The following is a 9,841-nucleotide window of genomic DNA, read 5'->3' as shown; positions in this document are numbered from 1 at the left end:
TTATTTTTATTTAATTTTTGTTTTAATGCAAATAGCGAAAAGTGTTGAATTTTTGCTTTTCAAGTTTTATTGCCGTGGAAAAAATTGTTTTTGTACTTCAGATCACTTCAATTCAATGCAAAGCGGTATAAGAAAAAAGAAAAAAATGTTAGCTTGCAAAGGCTATTGTTATTAGCGGATTTTAATAAAAAATCATCAACATTAAGAATATTTGTTCTTAAAGTATATTCCTGGTGTAAAATTGCTTGCTTTTATTGTTTGCATGATACGTGACAATCAAAATTTAGAATTAAATGTTATTTATTTATTAAATTTTTTTATTTATTAAATTTATTAAATGTTATTATATTTAGAAATTAGTAGGCAGAAAAAAATCTTTTTTTCTTCTACTCTTATTGTAATGATATCACCGATTATATTTTTTGTAAAAATTATACTATCCGTTGATATTTGTATACTTGAAAAGCCAAATATATGAACAAATTGACATTTTAGGAGTTTGAAGCAAAATGAAACCGATTTTTCATCTAATTTTATTGCAATTATTTATTCTGAAACAATTTTGTCATGCATCAATATTTGTTCATTTTATGAACAAATTATATAAAAATTCACATTTTGCGCGTTTTAAAGCAAAAATAAATCGTTTTTTCATCTGACCTTTCTCAAATCATTCACAACTTAAGTAATGCATTTGTTAGTTTTACGAACAGTTTATATAAACAAATGCACATTTTCGGCGTTTTCCAGCAAAAATAAATCGGTTTCTTATCTGACCTTGTTCAAATCATTTTCACAAATTTAGTTCTGCTTTAACATTTGTTAATTTTGCGAACAAATTATAGAAACAAATGCACATTCTCGGCGTTTTCAAGCAAAAATAAATCGTTTTTTCATCTGACCTTGCTTAAATCATTAACAAATTTAGTTATGCATTAGTTAATTTTACTAACAATTAATATAAACAAATGTATATTTTCTGCGTTTTCAAGCAAATATAAATCGTTTTTTCATCTGATCTTGCTCAAATCATATTCACAAATTTAGTTATGCATTAACATTTGTTAATTTTATGAGCAAATTATATAAAAAAAAATTAGTTACATATTCAGGTTGAATATATTCATAATTTTATTTTTAATTCGTATTTTGGGTTAAATATTTAAGCATTCCAGTTAAATATTCAGAATTTTTTTTCAAAATTCATCTTTTTGGCTGAAAATAAAGCTATTCCATTTTTTGTTGATAGGTGATGTTCTTAGTTTAAAGTTTTATTCTTTTGTTGAAAATTGATAATTTAAGTTAAAATTTCGACTATGTATTTAGTTATAATTCATGTAACTTGCTGAGAAATATTCTTTTTATTATTATAAAATTAATCTTTTTAGTTTATGATTCATTATTTTAGTTAGAAATTTGTCAGTTCAGTTTAAAAGTGATTATTTAAAGTAAAAATTAAACCATTCCATTTTTGGTTGAAATCGATCTTTTTTAATTTAAAATGTAACTATTTTGTTCAAAAATCATGAGCTTTGTTAAAAAATAGTATTTTTAACTGCAAAGCTATTCTTCTTTGAAAGTTGATCTTCTTGTCTACAAATTCCTCTTTCAGTAGTTTCATTTTCAACAAAAAAAATGACTCTTTGGTTGAAATAAATCTCTTTCATTAAAAGTTACACTTTCTTATTAATAAGGCATCTTTTTGCTTAAAAATGCATGCAGTCCAGTTGAATATTCATCACTTTAGTCGAATATTCATCATTGCAGTAATATTTATCCTTTTATTTGAAAATTTGTCGTGTCAATAAGAAATTATTTCTTCCCTGGGAATTAAAGTATCATCTATTGAAAAAATTCATTTTTTCTAGAAAACGAAGATAAGAGAACAATTTTATTATTGATGCAGGTTTGTTGACCAGGGAAATTAATTAGTAGTTTAAGATGATAATTTTGTCTGTCTACTTGGTCATAATTAATATTATTAAAATATTGATCAATTTTAAGATTGTGAAAAAAACGCTCTCATATCCCAGCGAAGCTAGAGACCATTTTTTCACAATCTTAAAATTGATCAATATTTTAATAATATTGATTATGTCCAAGTAGACAGACAAAATTAGCATTTTAAACTATAAGAAAACAATAATCAATGAATTATTCTCTCAAAAATAATTCTTATGAATAATATTAATATTGGTAAAAAATGTATTCATTTTCTTGAAAACCCGTTTATTTGAGGTAGACATGTCTTTTATAACTGAACATTTCAGTATTCACGTTCAAGAGTTAAAGGTTTCTAGTTGCAAATTGATCTATTTTAGTTGAAAATCTAACTATATAATTAAATGAAAATTTATATTTTTGTTTGAAAATTAAAACCATTCTCTTCATTATTTGTGCTTTTGCTTGAATAATCACGTTTCTAATAACATATTAAACTTTTTGATTTTCAAATAAACATTCGTTACTTTATTTATTTTCTTTTCGGCGTAAAACTAAGTGTCTTGGTTTTTTTATTTTTTACATTATTTTTTACAATTTTTACATTTTATTTTTTACAAAGTTAACTATTACTTTAAAAAACGTTCTTCTTGGTTGAAAATTTATTTTATAATTAAAAATGTAATTATTGCAGTTTAAGGTTTATCATCTCATTTGAAAAGTAATTTCTTAAATTAAAAATGCAACTTTTTTAAAAGTTCGTTCCTTCGGTCCGCCAGGGATATCGGGACGGAATAAATTAAACTTTGAGATGTGAAACGCAAAAAATGAGTATAATTTTAACCGTCGATATCAAAGCGTTTCGGAGCCTTAATTGTTCTTTTCGACCTTGGTGTACTTTCTCTTTCAGCGGATTTCGATTAATCCGTGATCCCTTGTTTATCGTCGCTAATCCGTTCTGCCTGTTTATCTGAATCTTCTTTCTCCTCTTCGTCTGATGAATCTAAATGAGAGTCAAGATTAATTAAATCCTCCGATTCGGCTTGTCGCCAAATTTTTAGTTAACTGACGTGAGCAATCGACGCGTCTCTTCTGCCTCGGCCATCCTTGCGTAAAGCAGCAACTCCATAAATATTTTATTTTGGGAGCCTTTTTTAAGATTCATCTGGTACGGTTTTTGGACTTTGCATAATTACTATGTCACCAATGTTGAATTTTGTACTTTTCAAACGATTTTTGTTGTAATAAGCTTTGTACTGACGTAATGATGTCTATGTCAGGCCGCTTTCTGTCTATACAACATTTTTAAAGAGATGTCTTAGGGATGTGTACAAAAAACGTCCGAATTATGTTCCCGGAACCTAATCTAAGAACAATAGAAAAATAAAAAAAAAATTTAATTATATTCATATTTTATCATGAATAGAATTAAAAAGTCAAGATTTAATATTTATTCTGTTGATATTAAAATACCTACTCAAATGTATGTTTCATACCATACTTTTTGCTTCTTATAGAATGTTAACATTGTGAAAAAATTTAACATTGTTCAAAAATTGAAAATGAATCTGTAAAAGCTTCCACGCTCGTATTTATTCAAAACGTGCGGATTATGATAATTTTATTCCGGATTATTTTTCTTAAAAATGGCCAGAATTATGACTAAAATGAATTCTTTTTTTTATGTAAAAGTACGCTACGCAATAAAATAACCTTTATTTCGTTGTACAAGGAGCAATTAAATAATATACAATATTTGTTATACTGCTTTTTACTCAGTATCAAGGACGAAAAGATCATGCAAATAAATAAATAATTTTAGCATTTCAAAAACACTTTATTAACGCCTTGGCTAGCAAGTTCACTATGAAAAAAGTACGTTTCAAAAATGTCTGAACACCGTTCCAGATAAAACATGAATATTTGAATAATTAATTCAATATAATATGATCATTTTTAAAACTTTGTATAGTAATATATATTCAGTTTGCAAGTTTCTCTAACAACAGTATTTTAATGTTACATTGCTGGAAAAAAAGTAACTTAAAAAAAGGCTACAATGGTTAATAATGCTTTGAAAATGTTATCTATATCTAACAACTAGATGAAGTTGAAAATTATAAGCACATCTCTCAAATTTGCCTATCTAGGAAGAAACATTCCACAAACGTTCTAAAACCGTTCCAGCTGGAAGAGGCAAAAAATTCTTTTCAAAAAAGGTACATGACACCCTATATACTAATGTATATTTCGCTGCTATAAGAAATTGAATGCTTTATAATATTCTTGAATCATAAAGTTTCACGAAGACATTGCCCGACAAAAACAACAACTTAAAAATAAAGTTATACCGGTAAATAATGACTTGTAAATGTTATCGGTATCTATCAACTAGGTGAAATCTAAATGTATAAAGCATTCACCTTCAAGGATAAAAAATAATAAGCACATCTCTTAAATTTGCCTATCCACGAAGAGACGTTCCACAAACGTTCCAAAACCGTTCCAGCTGAAAGACGCAAAAAATTCTTTTCAAAAAAGGTACATCACACTTTGTATGCTAGTATATTTTTCGCTGCTTCAAGAAATTAAATGCTATACAATATTCCTAAGTCGTCAAGTTTCACGAAATACGATTTTTTCATCTGACATTGCTCGAAAAAAACAATTACTAAAAAAATAAAGTTATGCTAGCAAACAATGACCTGTAAATGTTATCGATATCTATCAACTAGGTGAAATCTAAATGTATAAAGCATTCACCTTCAAGGATAAAAAATAATAAGCACATCTCTTAAATTTGCCTATCCACGAAGAGAAGTTCCACAAACGTTCCAAAACCGTTCCAGCTAAAAGACGCAATAAATTCTTTTCAAAAAAGGTACATCACACTCTGTATACTAGTATATTTTTCGCTGCTATAAGATATTAAATGCTATACAATATTCTTAAGTCGTCAAGTTTCACGAAAAACTATTTTTTCTTCTGACATTGCTCGAAAAAAACAACAACACAAAAATAAAGCTTTACCAGCAAATAATGACTTGTAAATGTTATCGGTATCTATCAACTAGGTGAAATCTAAATGTATAAAGCATTCACCTTCGAGGATAAAAAATAATAAGCACATCTCTTAAATTTGCCTATCCACGAAGAGAAGTTCCACAAACGTTCCAAAACCGTTCCAGCTAAAAGACGCAATAAATTCTTTTCCAAAAAGGCACATCACACTTTGTATACTAGTCAATTTTTCGCTGCTGTAAGAAATTAAATGCTATACAATATTCCTAAGTCGTCAAGTTTCACGAAAAACGATTTTTTCATCTGACATTGCTCGAAAAAAACAATTACTAAAAAAATAAAGTTATACTAGCAAACAATGACTTGCAAATGTTATCGATATCTATCAACTATGTGAAATCTAAATGTATAAAGCACTCACATTTTAATAAGCACATCTCTTAAATTTGCCTATCTAAGAAGAGACGTTCCACAAACGTTCCAAAACCGTTCCAGCTAAGAGACGCAAAAAATTCTTTTCAAAATAGGTACATCACACTCTGTATACTAGTATATTTTTCGCTACTATAAGAAATTAAATGCTATACAATATTCTTAAGTCTTCAAGTTTCACGAAAAACTATTTTTATCTGACATTGCTCGAAAAAACCAATAACTCAAAAATAAAGTTATACCAGTAAATAATGAATTGAAAATGTTTCCTATATCTGTCAACTAGGTGAAATCTAATTGTATAAAGCATTCACCTTCAAGGGTTGAAAATAATAAGCACGTCTCTCAAATTTGCCTATCTAAAAAGAGACGTTCCACAAATGTTCTAAAACCGTTCCAGCTGAAAGACGCAAAGAATTTTTTGTAATACACGTGTATTAGAGCCTTTATAACAATATGTATTCCGCTGCAACAAGAAATTGAATGCTTTACTATATTGTTTAGTTGTCAAGTTTCACGAACAACTATATTTTTATGTGACATTGCTAAAAAAAAAACAGTGACTTACAAAATTATGTTATACCGGTAAATTATCATTTAAAAAATATCAATTATATCTCGTAACTCGGTTTGTTTGAAATGTATAAACAAATCACCTAAATGAGTTTAAAAATAATAATTACTTCTTTCAAGATTGTCTGTCTAAGAGGAACGTTCCAAGAACGTCCTAAGCCTGCTCTACCTGGAAGACGCGAAGAATTCTTCTTACTGATTATTTATATTTTACATAAAAATCTGTTATGTATAGCACCGCAATATTTTAGTATATCCAATTAATATCTTAAGGTATTGTAAAGATATTTTCTGGATATTTGCGGGATATAAGATAACCTGGATTGTTTTTAGATGTTTTTGGAATATTTAAATTTCCAACGTGATATATTGTAGTTTTCTGGATATCTCATGCTAGACATTTAAATATCCAAATATTTAAATTTTCAACGTGAGATATTGTAATTTTCTAGATATCTCATGCTAGACATTTAAATATCCAAAAAATATCCAGGATATCTTATGGATATTCAAGGAATATAAACATACCTGCCTTGTAGGAATATTCTGCAAATATCCACTAGATGACTGTAGTATATTCACAACACAGTAAAAACTTTATCACGGGCTCTTACTAGGCCTAAGGTTCGGAGCCCAATATGCGCACAAGATTGACTGTCAGTCCAAGGTCATCATTGTCCGAAGCTTGAAATGATATTGCTAATGCCCAAACTTGGCAGCCATTCATGGTTCAAAGTTGGTAACTACAACAGCCCAATTTTTTCGAAAATATGGCTAACTCGACTTCCGTTCATAGACGAAGCATTGGGAACAAATGAGATTTCATCAAAAATTATTATTTATACTGGTGAAATTCTTTTCTAAGCTTGACTCATGTTTGTTTCAATCACTGTTCCGTCAATGGCAGCCAAGTTATCCATGTTATGTTAGATGAATGGCTACCAATTCTTAGCATTGTCCAAAATTTGCCAATGTAAGTAAGTGAATGAGTTATGATACCATCGGTTGCCGGTATTGGGCCATTCTTAACCCAATGGTTAATACTGGCAATTTCCCATTGTTGATGTGCGGGAAATAGTATCAAGAACGAAATCTCGGTTAAAATGCTTAAACCATTTAGTCTTTATGTTTCAATAAAATACATAATATAACTTCTAAGAATATTATTAAGTGACATTGTCCAAAAATCACTAACCTGAAAATGAAATTATTACAATAAGGAGTTAATACATTTCAATTATCCAGTACTAAGATCTCACATTCAATATAAATGCATAAACTAGTCACCTGTACATTTTAAAGCCCATTTATTACAGAAAAATGTTCTTTAAACGTCCTCAATATGCTGGGCTTGGGTGACACGAAGAATTATATTTAAGGACATATCGTACTGACATTTTTTTCATAACAGCTCACGTCGAAGTAAAATGAGATGTCTACCGAAAAATTTAACAAATTAGCTAAAAACAATAAGGAATATCCGTATAGTAATACATTTTTATAATTACGAAAGAATTTAGGACTACACAAACTTTCCTTAATGTCCTTTCTTTACTTTCAAAAATTTTCAACTAGATATGCAATTTCATCTGGACGTGAGCTGTTGCGACAAAACCTTGTTAAAGCAGGAATCGCACGAGTATGGCAAGGCCTCAATCAGAAAGATTACAAGTAACCTTCGTAAAACTTCAGTTACAGTTCAGCTACATAAAACGATTTTTCAAATCTAAATAAAGCTACAAAAAATTAAACATGTGAAAATTTATAATTTTGCTTCACAAAAATCAGTTTTTATTTGTTATATAACAGAAGAATATTTAGAAATTCTAGACATTGTCTTTCCATTCATAAGAAAACAGGTTTTAAGTATGGAAAACTTTGGGGAAAACTTATGCTTTAAAGAATAAAAAGAAATAATAAAGGATGAAAGTAAATGATGAAACATTATTTTGGTGACTTAAAAAATGCCTTAGTGTTAATATTGTAACTAAAAATGGCGCATTACTATTTATGCGCACGCCTCATCAGTGAATAGTTTAATTAGAAAACAAAATATACATCTCGCGATTCTTCCTTAGCATTCCTTCTTCAGAACAGTGGTTTTCAAAGCAGATTGCGACCAAAAGCTTATCGTTTTTTAATTTCGAAGACCTGCAAATGAGTTGAATTAAAATATGATATGTGTGAAAGAAAGGCTTTTTTCAATGGCTTTGTTAGTCAGGAAATAAAGATGATACATACAAGCCGCATTCTTTTCATCTCTCGGTATATCAATATTGACTCGCGCGTGGGCTCTTTGAAACCAATCTTTTAATGCACTAATTATTATTTCCTCAGTTGCATCCTCTTCGCCTCGTCTGCATGATAAAATCGCTTCTGCAATACGAAAAGTTAATATTATTTTACGAATAAAACTACACACACCTGCACACGCAAAACAATAAAACACATTAAAGCAATGTATTTAATCGCAATTAAACCTACCCACAAACAGTTTACGAACAGTCGTTGGTTCAAAAGTCCTCTTACGTTTCCCGCTATTACTTTTTCCTGACCAACTAAACTGAAGGCAAAATTCGCTTGCCATCATTCTTTGTATTGCTAGTCTCACTGCGATAGGAGTATTCTTTCCACCTCTATTCTTCACAGAATTCGCCTAAAATTAAAAATTAAAATTAAGTTCTAAAGCTTTGAAAAAATGAAGTAAATTGATGGTTCAGTTAATTTTTCCTAAAACGATTGAATTCATTATAAGGAATGCATCTTCTCGAGACTTATTACTTTTATTTATATTTTTAATCTTAAAGTATTTTTAAACAATAGCCTTGTAACGTCAATTCCCTGAAAAAAGACAATGAATTTTGTTGATGCCTATACTGGTTTTTTATGTTCAAAATTAAATTTTATTACTTGCCAAAATGTTTCGACGTGATACAAGTCCTTATGAAGGCATTATGAACTTAGATAAAAAAGAGAAGCCGCTGAAAAGATTTGCATATTTGCTGCTAAATCATAATGCGGAATTTTTTAAAAAGAATTTAGTTGAAATCATTAACGTAATTAAGTACATTGTACATGCAAATTGAGAGATATCGGCTACGCAATTTAGTTAAATTTCATTATCTCTACAAGAGATTGCATCTATAATGCCTTTATAATTAGTTAAACAATGTTTACATTAATATGAAACTTTGATATCCAAACTCAATTTCAGTAATATGTTACAACTATCAAAAATTAATTTAATTGCTTTAGGTTTTTCTTAAAAATTACCGACTGCAATGACCAGCCCAGCTTTTATGTATGATTGGATTCCCACAAATATTTATGTTAATAAACAAAATAATTTTGTACTCACGAAAGCCGTAGCGTTCCTGTGCTCCGCCTGTGCTCCTCTCCATCATAAGAATCGTTCAATCGTTTTCCGCACCTACATACTTTCTCTTTATTGAGAATGAGAAGTTCATTTAATTTGTCCTTACAAGCCATTAATTCTCGTGATAAGGTTATATAGGCTGAAATAAATTATTTGATGTAAATACAATTATATACGTCGTAAGTAGTGTCAAAACTTACGGCTGAGGAAAAAATCTCAGGAATTAGCTAACTGTAGGGGTTCAGGAAAATCTTATATTTAGGAATTACGTTTCTCTAACTCTCAAGTTTATTCGGAAATTTAGAACATTTTTACGGCTTTTCTCGAAATTCGTAAAGCGTTTTAGATATTTATTGTAGAAAACTATAAAACATAAACATAATATTAGTTTTTACTTTATAATTACGAGGGTGGATTGATAAGTTTCCGGCCTGACCAAGAAAAACAACGTTTTTAAGAATTTTTTTTTTTTATTTCTCAACATAATCTCCTCCAAGG

At 29.0% G+C, this 9,841-nt stretch overlaps 1 long non-coding RNA gene across 1 annotated transcript; it reads right to left on the bottom strand.

The window, feature by feature from the left end:
* Nucleotides 1-7,950: 7,950 nt before the first annotated feature.
* On the bottom strand, nt 7,951-8,511 carry LOC117182737. The gene is made up of 3 exons (XR_004468336.1): nt 8,452-8,511; nt 8,209-8,343; nt 7,951-8,118 (listed from the first exon to the last, which is right to left on the bottom strand). It is a non-coding gene; the product is annotated as an uncharacterized LOC117182737 (long non-coding RNA).
* Between the last annotated feature and the right edge of the window lie 1,330 nt (nt 8,512-9,841).

Source organism: Belonocnema kinseyi, chromosome 1, assembly GCF_010883055.1.
Source record: "Belonocnema kinseyi isolate 2016_QV_RU_SX_M_011 chromosome 1, B_treatae_v1, whole genome shotgun sequence".
Classification (NCBI taxonomy): Eukaryota; Metazoa; Arthropoda; class Insecta; order Hymenoptera; family Cynipidae; genus Belonocnema; species Belonocnema kinseyi.
This window is presented reverse-complemented; position numbering and strand designations above follow the sequence as displayed.